Source organism: Castor canadensis, chromosome 6 (genome assembly GCF_047511655.1).
Source record: "Castor canadensis chromosome 6, mCasCan1.hap1v2, whole genome shotgun sequence".
Classification (NCBI taxonomy): domain Eukaryota; kingdom Metazoa; phylum Chordata; class Mammalia; order Rodentia; family Castoridae; genus Castor; species Castor canadensis.
In genome coordinates, this window is record NC_133391.1 from 7,065,812 (window position 1) to 7,076,148 (window position 10,337).

Genomic DNA, 10,337 nt, shown 5'->3' on the forward strand with positions numbered 1-10,337 from the left:
TTTAATCAACGTGGAAGCCTGGGTTGCATTCCCAGAGATTCTGATTTCACTGTTCTGGGGCAGGACCAGGCCACTAGGATTTTTCAGCTCTCCCCAGTTGATCCTAAGGTACATCAAAGTTGAAAACTTCTGCCTGAGAAATATTCTAAGATAATAGCAACACTGAGTTGGGGGGCTACCAGATTGGCTTAAGTGTTAGAGTGCCTGCCTAGCAAGTTCGAGGCTCTGAGTTCAAACCCCAGCACCACACACACACACACACAACACTGGATTGGATGGACATTTTTCAAAGGATTAGGTGATTGGCATCAAGAAAAAATAAATTTTAGTCCCAGGATGTAGAATCAGATAACAATATTCAAGGCCACACTGTGGACCTGCAACAAGGAACATATTTTGCTATTAGCCACTGTTTGGAAACCATTGAAAATTAGATACACAAAGTGAATGTTGATTAAAATCTATTTCTTAAATTGACTGATGGGGACTGGAGGTATGGCTCAAGTACAGCACCTACTTTGCCAGTGCGAAGACCTAAGTTCAAATCCCAGTGCCACCAAAAAATAAACACATCTTAAATGGACTGATAGGTTTACCCATGTTTGTTTATTTTTTAATTTCTTTTTAACTTTATTTTATTTTATTGTTTTTACATTCACTCACATGTATATATGTTGTTTGGGCCCCCTTCCCCATGTTTATTTATTTTTATATCATAATCCACATGCATAACATATATAGTATTTGTATCTTTTCAAATATGTTTTTTTTTCATTTTTCTTTTATTATTCATATGTGCATACAAGGCTTGGTTCATTTCTCCCCCCTGCCCCCACCCCCTCCCTTACCACCCACTCCCCCCCCTCCAGCTCCCCCCCCTCAATACCCAGCAGAAACTATTTTGCCCTTATTTCTAATTTTGTTGTAGAGAGAGTATAAGCAATAATAGGAAGGAACAAGGGTTTTTGCTGGTTGAGATAAGGATAGCTATACAGGGCATTGACTCACATTGATTTCCTGTGCGTGGGTGTTACTCAAATATGTTATAAAATTTTTCTGACAAATATTTTATGGTAAAATAATGATACTGTTAGTTGCCAAATCACAGCATTTTATTTTATTTATTTTTGCTTTTATTATTTATTTTTTGTTGGTGGTACTTGGGCTTGAAGTCAGGGTTTCATCCTTGCTAGGCAGGTGTTCTACTACTTGAGCCTCAAAAAGTTTTTTCTAAGTAAGTTCACAAATGTACTGAGTTTCTACAGTTAAAATTAAGGTCTTGATTATCTAATATTGAGATCCTGGCAGCTGGAATAGCTATATCTTTTTTTTTTCCCCAGTACTGGGGTTTGAACTCAGGGCCTACACCTTGACTCACTCCACCAGCCCTTTTTTGTGGTGGGTTTTTTTCCAGATAGGGTTTCATAAACTATTTGCCTGGACTGGCTTCAAACCTCGATCCTCCTGATCTCTGCCTCCTGAGTAACTAAGCTTACAGGCTACGGTTACATGGCAGAATACTCATATCTTAGGGTTCCCTAACCCCATAAGTCCCTCCAAATAATTTCTACTGCATTCACGACTGCCAAGCAAATGTGATGAGTCACTTCATAACGAGGAACATCTGGTCACAGGAATTTGGAAAAAATAGCGTGAAACGAAGGATGGTGTGCAAAGTCCAAGCAGGGAAAAGTGGACTCAGAAGGAAAATTTTCTAGAGAATTGTTGAGGGAGTCATTATGTGGACTTGAACCCAATAGGTTTATGATCAAGGAGGGCAAAATATTACTTTTTTTTCCTTCCTCTCTCTTCCTTCCCTCCCTCCCTCCCCTCCTTCCTTTCCTTCCTCTCTCTTTCTCTCTCTCTCTCTGAATTTCTGTCTCTTCCACTCTACCTCATTTCATTTTCCTTGTCTTCCAGCACATAGGTGAGTTGATAATACTTGTTTGTCTAGCTGGCATCAAAGAACCAAATGGCTCTCAGCACATCACAGGTAAATAAATACCAAGACTGAAGGAAAAAGAAATGACTTATATCACCAATAACCAGCTGTGTTCTCCCAACTCCACTCACATCTCTAATAATATATTCTTGTTCATCATTTTAGCAAGGTGAAAGACTAATTAGTTAAGCCTACTGTTGGAGGGAATGGAGGAAGTTACCATGCCAAGAACAAGAAGGAGAGTAGTCAGTCCATATTAAATTTCTGGTAAGGGGAAAGTAGGTAACTAGGTGGTTAGACCTAAGAAGACGCAGGTGCTGTAAAAAAGGGGTGGGAGGTTGGGCCATCCTGGCTCCACTGCTTTGCCATCTTGGTTGTCCCAACAGAGAAAAATTCTCCCATCAGTTGGTGAATTATGCCAAGGATTTCTAAGTGTGCCACCTTCACCTATCTGCCTCCAGGCCACCAGACTTCCCTCTCATTCAGCAACCAAGGAGTTAACATCCAGCCCAACTAGAGACCTCCAGGAACTTGACTTTGCAGCTAAAGTCACTGTCTGTTCTAATTGGCTGGTGGCCATATGGAGACCAGCTGTTAAATATTTTGAATATCACTCTTCTCTATGGCCACAAAAAAAAGCAAAAGCCAAGTAGGTGTGGTAAATTAGTCGCAAGAAATGGCCTAACACTGAGAGTTGAGGTTTTGGCTTCTGCTTGAAGTGTTGGCAGGAACTAAACAGATGGGCGGGCCTGAGTTCTGCTTGATTTGTATAGCAAAATAATGTGTTAGTTTAATGAACAAAGATCTAACTCAAGCCAGCACACTCCATATAGTCACAGACTCTCCAGTCATAGCTATCTCTGAGTCAATTTCTAGACACAGAACCCCTAGAAGAGGAGGATGGGAATTTTAAAATAAGGCTGCTCTACCATCGTTCAATTTTCCAGACTGGTTGGTACCAAAGATTGACAGGACTTGAAAAATAACAGAGGATTGTCTCAAGCTTTATTAGGTGGGCATTTAACACACTTTGTTTTCATAAAAGGATTTTTCTGGGGGGGGGTTGGGGAGGTAACATTTTCTTCTTTCTACATACTTTCTGTTTCTTCCAAGTTGCTTCTGTTTGTTTTGATCTATGCCTTTCATAAGAGAAGTTTTCTAAGAATTATGGGTAATTCTTGTGCATTTTTACCTAATATGCACAAGGCCCCGGATCCCATCCTTGCACTGCAGAGGGTGGGGAAAATAAATCCAATGTTGGGAAGCTTTTGCCCTATAGTGGCTTCTAAAAGTTTATTAGTTTTTAAGTCTTACATTTAACCTTTGATCCATTTGAGTTAATTTTTGTATATGGTGTTAGGTAAGGACTCAACCTCATTCTTTTACATGGGGCTATCCAGTTTCCCCACAATCATTTGTTGAAAAGACAGTCCTTTTCCACTCACATGGTCTTGGCACCCTTGTCAAAATGATTTGATGATATATGGGAGGATTTATTTCTGGATTTTAGTCTATTCTATCAGTCTACATGTCTGTATTTATGCCAGTATCAAAATGTTTTGATTACTGTAGTTTTGTAGTAAGCTTTGAAATCAGAAAATGTGACTCTTCCAGCTTTGTTCTTTTTCAAAATTGTTTGGTTATTAAGGCCCCCTTGAGATTTCATATGAATTTTAGGATGGGTTTTTGTAATTTATTTTTTGTAAAAAATATCATTGAAATTTTGAAAGAAATTGCATTAAATCTGTAGGTCACTTTGGTAGTAGTGACATGTTAATGATATTAAATTTTCTGATCCATGAACATGGGATGTGTTTCAATTTATTGATGTCTTCTTTAATTTCTTTCAATCCATATTTTTTTCTTGCAGTACTGGAGTTGGAACTCAGGGCCTCATGCTGGTTTGGCAGGTGCTCTACCACTTTAGCCACTCCACCAGCCCTGTTTTTGTGTTGGGTTTTTTTTCAAGACAGGGTCTTGGAAACTATTTTCTTGGGCTAGCCTCAAACCTCAATTCTCCTGATCTCTGCCTCTTGAGTAGCTAGGATTATAGGCATGAGCCACTGGCACCAGCTATTTTCAGCAGTATTTTGTGGGTTTTACTGTACAAGTCTTTTACCTCCTTGGTGAAATTAATTTCTAAGTATTTTATTGTTTCTGGTGCCATTTAAGTGGAATTGTTTTTGTAATTTTCAAATTACCTATTGTTCATGTATAGAAATGCAACCAATTTTTTTGGTAAATCTAATGCCTTTTGGTGGTGGTGGTAGTACTGAGGTTTTGAACTCAGAACCTCTCTATCGCAAGGCAAGCACTTGAGCCACACCCCAGTCCTGGTCTAATCGCTTGTTAAAGTGACTTATGATTACTTAAACAAGGACAAAATCCTCTAACTGTGTGACTTGGTGATACGACACAGAGGTAGATTGCTAAACATTATTATTTTAAAACCATGGAAATTTCCACTTCGAAGATGGTGGCAAAAAAGCAGCATTTCCCCTTTATCTTTTTGGAAGACACCCAAGAGCAATAGGGTGAAAAAGAAACAAAAATGCAAACTCCAGTTTCAGTAAAACCAGTTAGATACACTTCAAAGCACGATTCAGGTGGACAGGCTGCTGGATTTAGTAGTGTGAAGATGCATGGCAGGAAGGAGGCAAAATTATTGCTATTGCAGATCTCAAAAGAGGCATGGCTCAAGTGTACAGCACCTGCCTCACAAGCATAAAGCCCAGAGTACAAACCCTAGCGTTGCAAAAAAAAAAAAAAAAAAGCAAAATATGTTTCTTGAGCCACTTCCAGGTGTTTGAGAGAGTTTCTGCTTCCTGAATCTAGCTCTGAGAAGCAGAAGAGGTGGTGGGGTAGTGACTGTCAGACAGGCAAGACAGTGCTTGAGGCTGTCTCTCCCTGGGGTAGATGAAAAGCTCTCCAAACAAATGAGAGATTGGATGACATTAATAGCATAATTAATAAGGTAGGTCTGACATTATCAAACACACCTTAGTTTCAGGTAACCAGAGAAAATTCACAAAACTTAACCATATATTAGGCTACAAAAAAGCCCATTAAATTCCAAAAAATAGAACTACTACAGCATTCTCTGGTCACTATGTAACACAATTAGGTACTAATATTAAAACTAGACTTTAATACTAAAACAAAGGGGATGATATCCCTGTTACCTGAAAAAAAAAAGTTCTCTTAAAAACCAAAAATTCAGGCTGGCGGAATGGCTCAACTGGTAGATCACCTACCTAGCATGTTTGAGGCCTGGTACCAAAAAAACAAAACAAAAACTCTTGAGTCAAACCAGGCCCAGTGGCTTGTACCTATAAACCCAGCTACTCAGAAGGCAGAGATTAGGAGGATTGCCATTGGAGAACAGCCCAGGCAAAAAGTTAAAAGACCTCCCCATCTTATCAAATAAACCAGGCACAGTGGTGTATGACAGCTATGCAGAAGGCATAAGTATGAGGATCACAGCCTGAGGTTGACCTGGGCAAAAAGTGAGACCTTATTTGAAAAAATAAGCCTAAGCAAAAAGGGCTGGGGGCATGGATCAAGTGGTAGCATGCCTGCCTAGCAAGCACAAGGCCCTGATTTCAAACCCTAGTACACAAGGAAGTAGGAGGAGGAAGGAGAGGGGGAGGGAGAGGAGGAGAAGCAGATGTGATCTTTACCTGGAGAATGAAAAAAAATCAGCCGGGGGAAAAATGTATTACAAACAATAAGTAAATTCCATACGAGGCTGGAATGTCATCCTGAGACCTTAACAGGTCACCAACCAGGCTTCTTGAGAATCTGTCAGAAATATAGCAGCAGGTCAACTCTATCAGGTCCCTCTGTCACAGAGCATGAGGTGATTTTTACACTCTATAAGAAATATCTTTCTATATTTGGGTTTTCTTTCTTTGCAAGGCATGCCTTGGATTATTTCACCATCCCTGGAGTTATTGACTCTGTAGAACACACAGTAGCTCAAACAAAACTGTCTCCCATCCATTTCCAGTGAAAGAAATAAGATAGCTGGCCAGGGTCCCTTATCATATTTCCTACCCTCCAGAAGCAGCTGGCCTTAGAGAACAATGAAGTCGTCTCCTGAAACTTGACCTAAGCAGTATCTGGGAGACCACACCTGCAAGGCTGGGTGGCACTCTTGCAGATGGTGGTATATGAGCTGGGAAGTGACTGAAATAGTGCCAATTCTCCCTCAGCCAGGACAGAGGTCCAAACACACCAAGGGTAGGGGTGGAGGTGGAGGATGGCAGCTCTCATGATTACTATTCTCTTTCAAAACATTTGCTCTTCATCTTCCAAGTCGCTCAGACTCTGTGATCTAACTACCCAGGAGTGAGTCATTCTCACCAGGGAACCCACCAAGGGTTCCATCTGACCATTTGGGACTCCTCCCACCACTAGGGCAATGGCAGAAGAGGGTGTCCCCTCAGTGGCTGTGCTCCCTCTGATTATGAAAGGGAAGTAGGGTTGCTACTCCCTGATATGGCCTGGGCGGAGTAGAGATGGGAGGAGGATGTCTTCCCAAACCGCACCCAGTGGTAAAAACTAACAAACTATCAGAGTCTAATAAACATTCTAATTTTTTTTCACTCACTATTGGTGGTAGCTAAATTTACCATTTGTTCAAAGTTTCAAGATGGGAAAACATAATCCTTGGCCAATGTGGAAACTACAGAAGGATTGGGTAGCACTTGGAAATTGTGAACTCTGAAAAAATTCAGAAGGCATGTTTGAAATGAGTTGAGATCTGCATATCTGTATGTGACTTGGTGTTGCTCTCTTTTAGGGATGTTGAAGTGCCTTTGTGACTGTGGTAACTGGAGAGGTATAACAAGGTACATATGGGAACAATCAGGGCTTACTTCTGTGCCTTTTTGTGGGGGCAGTACTAGGGTTTGAACTCAGGGCCTCACACTTACTAGGCTGATACTTGAGCTACTTCGCCAACCCTACTTCTGTGCCTTCTGTTATGCATCTACATGCTTTACTAGAGCAACTATATCCCTTTCTCATGTCTCTACCTAATACTATTGACTCATAAACCTACATTTCCAGCTCTGGCAGCACCTGGAATTCTGGACTGTATCTCCACCTGACTACTTGAACAACCTCTAGGAGGCCTCACAAGGCTCTCAAATCAAGTCCAAAACAAAACAACTGATTTCTAGCTATCAGCATCCCTAACCTGCTGCTTTTAGCCCTCCTTTTTTCAATAAATAGCACTATAAACCATCCAGTTGCTCAAAACAAAAATCTAGAGCTACCTTAGCCAGGAGCCAGTGGCTCATTCCTGTAATCCTAGCTACTTGGGAGGATGAAATGGGGAGGATCAAAGTTTGAGGCCAACCCAGGCAACTAGTTCAAGAGATCCCATGTAGAGCATATTTCTACACAATGGAATTTTACTCAGCCATGAAGAAGAATGAAATCTCATCATTTGCAAGTAAATGGATGGAATTGGAGAACATCATTCTGAGTGAGGTTAGCCAGGCTCAGAAGACCAAAAATCATATGTTCTCCCTCATATGCGGACTTTAGATCTAGGGCAAATACAGCAATGTGGTTGGACTTGGATCACATGCTAAGGGGACAGCACACACGGGAGGTATGGGGATAGGAAAGAAACCCAAAACATGAAAGTGTTTGATGTCCCCACTGCAGAGGAACTAATACATAAACCTTAAAGCGACAGAGGTCAATATGTGAAGGTGATCAGGAACTAGTGAAAATGTCAGTTTGAGATGAATCAACTTGGGTTGTAACACATTTGTACATGGAAGCAATGTTAGAAATCTCTCTGTATAGCTATCCTTATCTCAATTAGCAAAAACCCTTTGTCTTTCTTATTATGGCTTATGTTTTCTCTTCAACAAAATTAGAGATAAGGACAGAACAGATTCTGCCTGGAAGAGACAGGGGCAGGGGGGTAGAGGGAGGGGGCATGGGGTAGGAGGGAGAAATGACCAAACAATGTATGCACATGTGAATAAATGAATAAAAAAAAATAATAACCAGAGCAAAATGGACTGGAGGTGTGGCTCAAGTGGTACAGCACCTGCTTTGCAAGAACAAAGCCCTAAGTTCAAACACCAGTTCCACCAAAAAAAAAAAACCAAAAACTTAGAGTTACTGTTTTCAGCATGGTAGGTACTAAATACATGTTGCTACCTAAATTTTAATTAAACAAAATACAATTTCAGCTTTTCTTACTTTTATTAGTCACATTTTGAGTCTTTAACTAATAGCCATAGGTAGTAGATACCTTCTCGGAGGTCAGATTGCAGAACATTTTCATCATCATAAAAAGTTCCATGGGACAGCAGTTCTCTAAACAGGCTGCCATTGGTTCCTCTTCATGTAACCGCCCTCATCTAATCTACTAACGAGCTCTGAGGGTTTTACCTCGAAAACAGTCCCTGAATCAACCCACGTCTCTCCAACTTACTTTTACCACTCTGGTCTACACGACTATGATGTTTCACCTGTACTATTGAAACCACTTCTTAATGGGCTTACTTCCAATCTTACCCGCCTAAAACCATTTCTCCTACAGTGAACAGAAGGATTTTTTAACTGAAAATCACATCAAGTTTGACTCCCCACTACAACCCTTCTAATTGCTTCTGTGGCAGAAACTGGGTTTATCCTGATATCTCTTCTCACCTTTTAACTCAGTAACAGTACCTGTGCAGTTAGGTGAGCACACAGAAAGCCAAAATAAGAATACATTTTTCCAAACTCCTTGAACTTGGGCTTTTGGTTCCATAACTAAGTTCCAACCAAGGAGGTTGTGTGCAGTTTCTTGGCATGTCCTTAGAAACAGCAGGTTCTTCTTGCTCATGTAAAAGGTTTGATGGCTGAAGCTGACTAGAGCGGGGTGAACCTGACTGTGGAGGGGATACACTGTGGTTCACCATATGGAAGGAGCCTGGATCCTAGACCATCGATGGGGTTTTCCAACATAGTCTGGGGATTGTCCATCACCGTGAGAAGCTATATTCTACCTGTATACCTTTCCATCACACTTAAAAAATCAAAACTCCCCAGCAAAGTCTGGAAGTTTCCACGTAACCTGCTTCCACTCTGGGATGATTTTCATTCCCCCTCACTCACCATGCTCCAACTATGATGGCTGCTTCAACACAAGAAGCTTCTTCAGGCCCCAGCACTGACGAATGGATTAAGAAAATGTGGTATCTATACACAATGGAATTTTATGCAGCCATGAAGAAGAACGAAATGTTATCATTCGCTGGTAAATGGATGGAATTGGAGAACATCATTCTGAGTGAGGTTAGCCTGGCTCAAAAGACCAAAAATCGTATGTTCTCCCTCATATGTGGACATTAGATCAAGGGCAAACACAACAAGGGGATTGGACTATGAGCACATGATAAAAGCGAGAGCACACAAGGGAGGGGTGAGGATAGGTAAGACACCTAAAAAACTAGCTAGCATTTGTTGCCCTTAATGCAGAGAAACTAAAGCAGGTACCTTAAAGCAACTGAGGCCAATAGGAAAAGGAGACCAGGAACTAGAGAAAAGGTTAGATTAAAAAGAATTAACCTAGAAGGTAACACCCACACACAGGAAATCAATGTGAGTCAATGCCCTGTATAGCTATCCTTATCTCAACCAGCAAAACCCCTTGTTCCTTCCTATTATTGCTTGTACTCTCTCTACAACAAAATTAGAGATAAGGGCAAAATAGTTTCTGCTGGGTATTGAGGGGGGGAGCGGGAGGGGGTGGAGTGGGTGGTAAGGGAGGGGGTGGGGGCAGGGGGGAGAAATGAACCAAGCCTTGTATGCACATATGAATAATAAAAGAAAAATGAAAAAAAAAAAAAAAAAGAAGCTTCTTCAGGGTGTGGCGATTCTTTTCCATTCGCCTGGGATGCTCTTCCTCAGAATTCTTGATTGACTCCTTTCTGTTAATTCGGGTCTCAGATTAAATGTCACCCATCCAGAGATGGTTCTCTGGCCAACCCGCCCTAAAATCCCCAAGTCATTTTCTTCCCCAAGACCTTATTTCACTTGTCTGCATAGAATTTGTCACTAATGATTCTTTCATTTGTTTTGTGTCTGCTTCTCCTCATTAGAACGCAAGATCCTCAGATAGGGATTTTCTTTGGTTCTTTGGTTTCTTGCTGTATCTCCAGTGTCTAGAACATGCCTGAAAACTAGCAGAAACTCGGTATCTGTCAAATGAATAACCAATACTCTTCCACCAAACATGGTGGTTAAAAAGCAGGGTCTCGAAAGTCAAAAGTGTCAAGTTTGAATTGGCAAATTGTTTGACGTAAGAATTCCACCTATAACAAGAGAAAATGAAATGCCATTGATAAAGCACTCTCTCTGCCCTCTCTTCTGTCCCTTT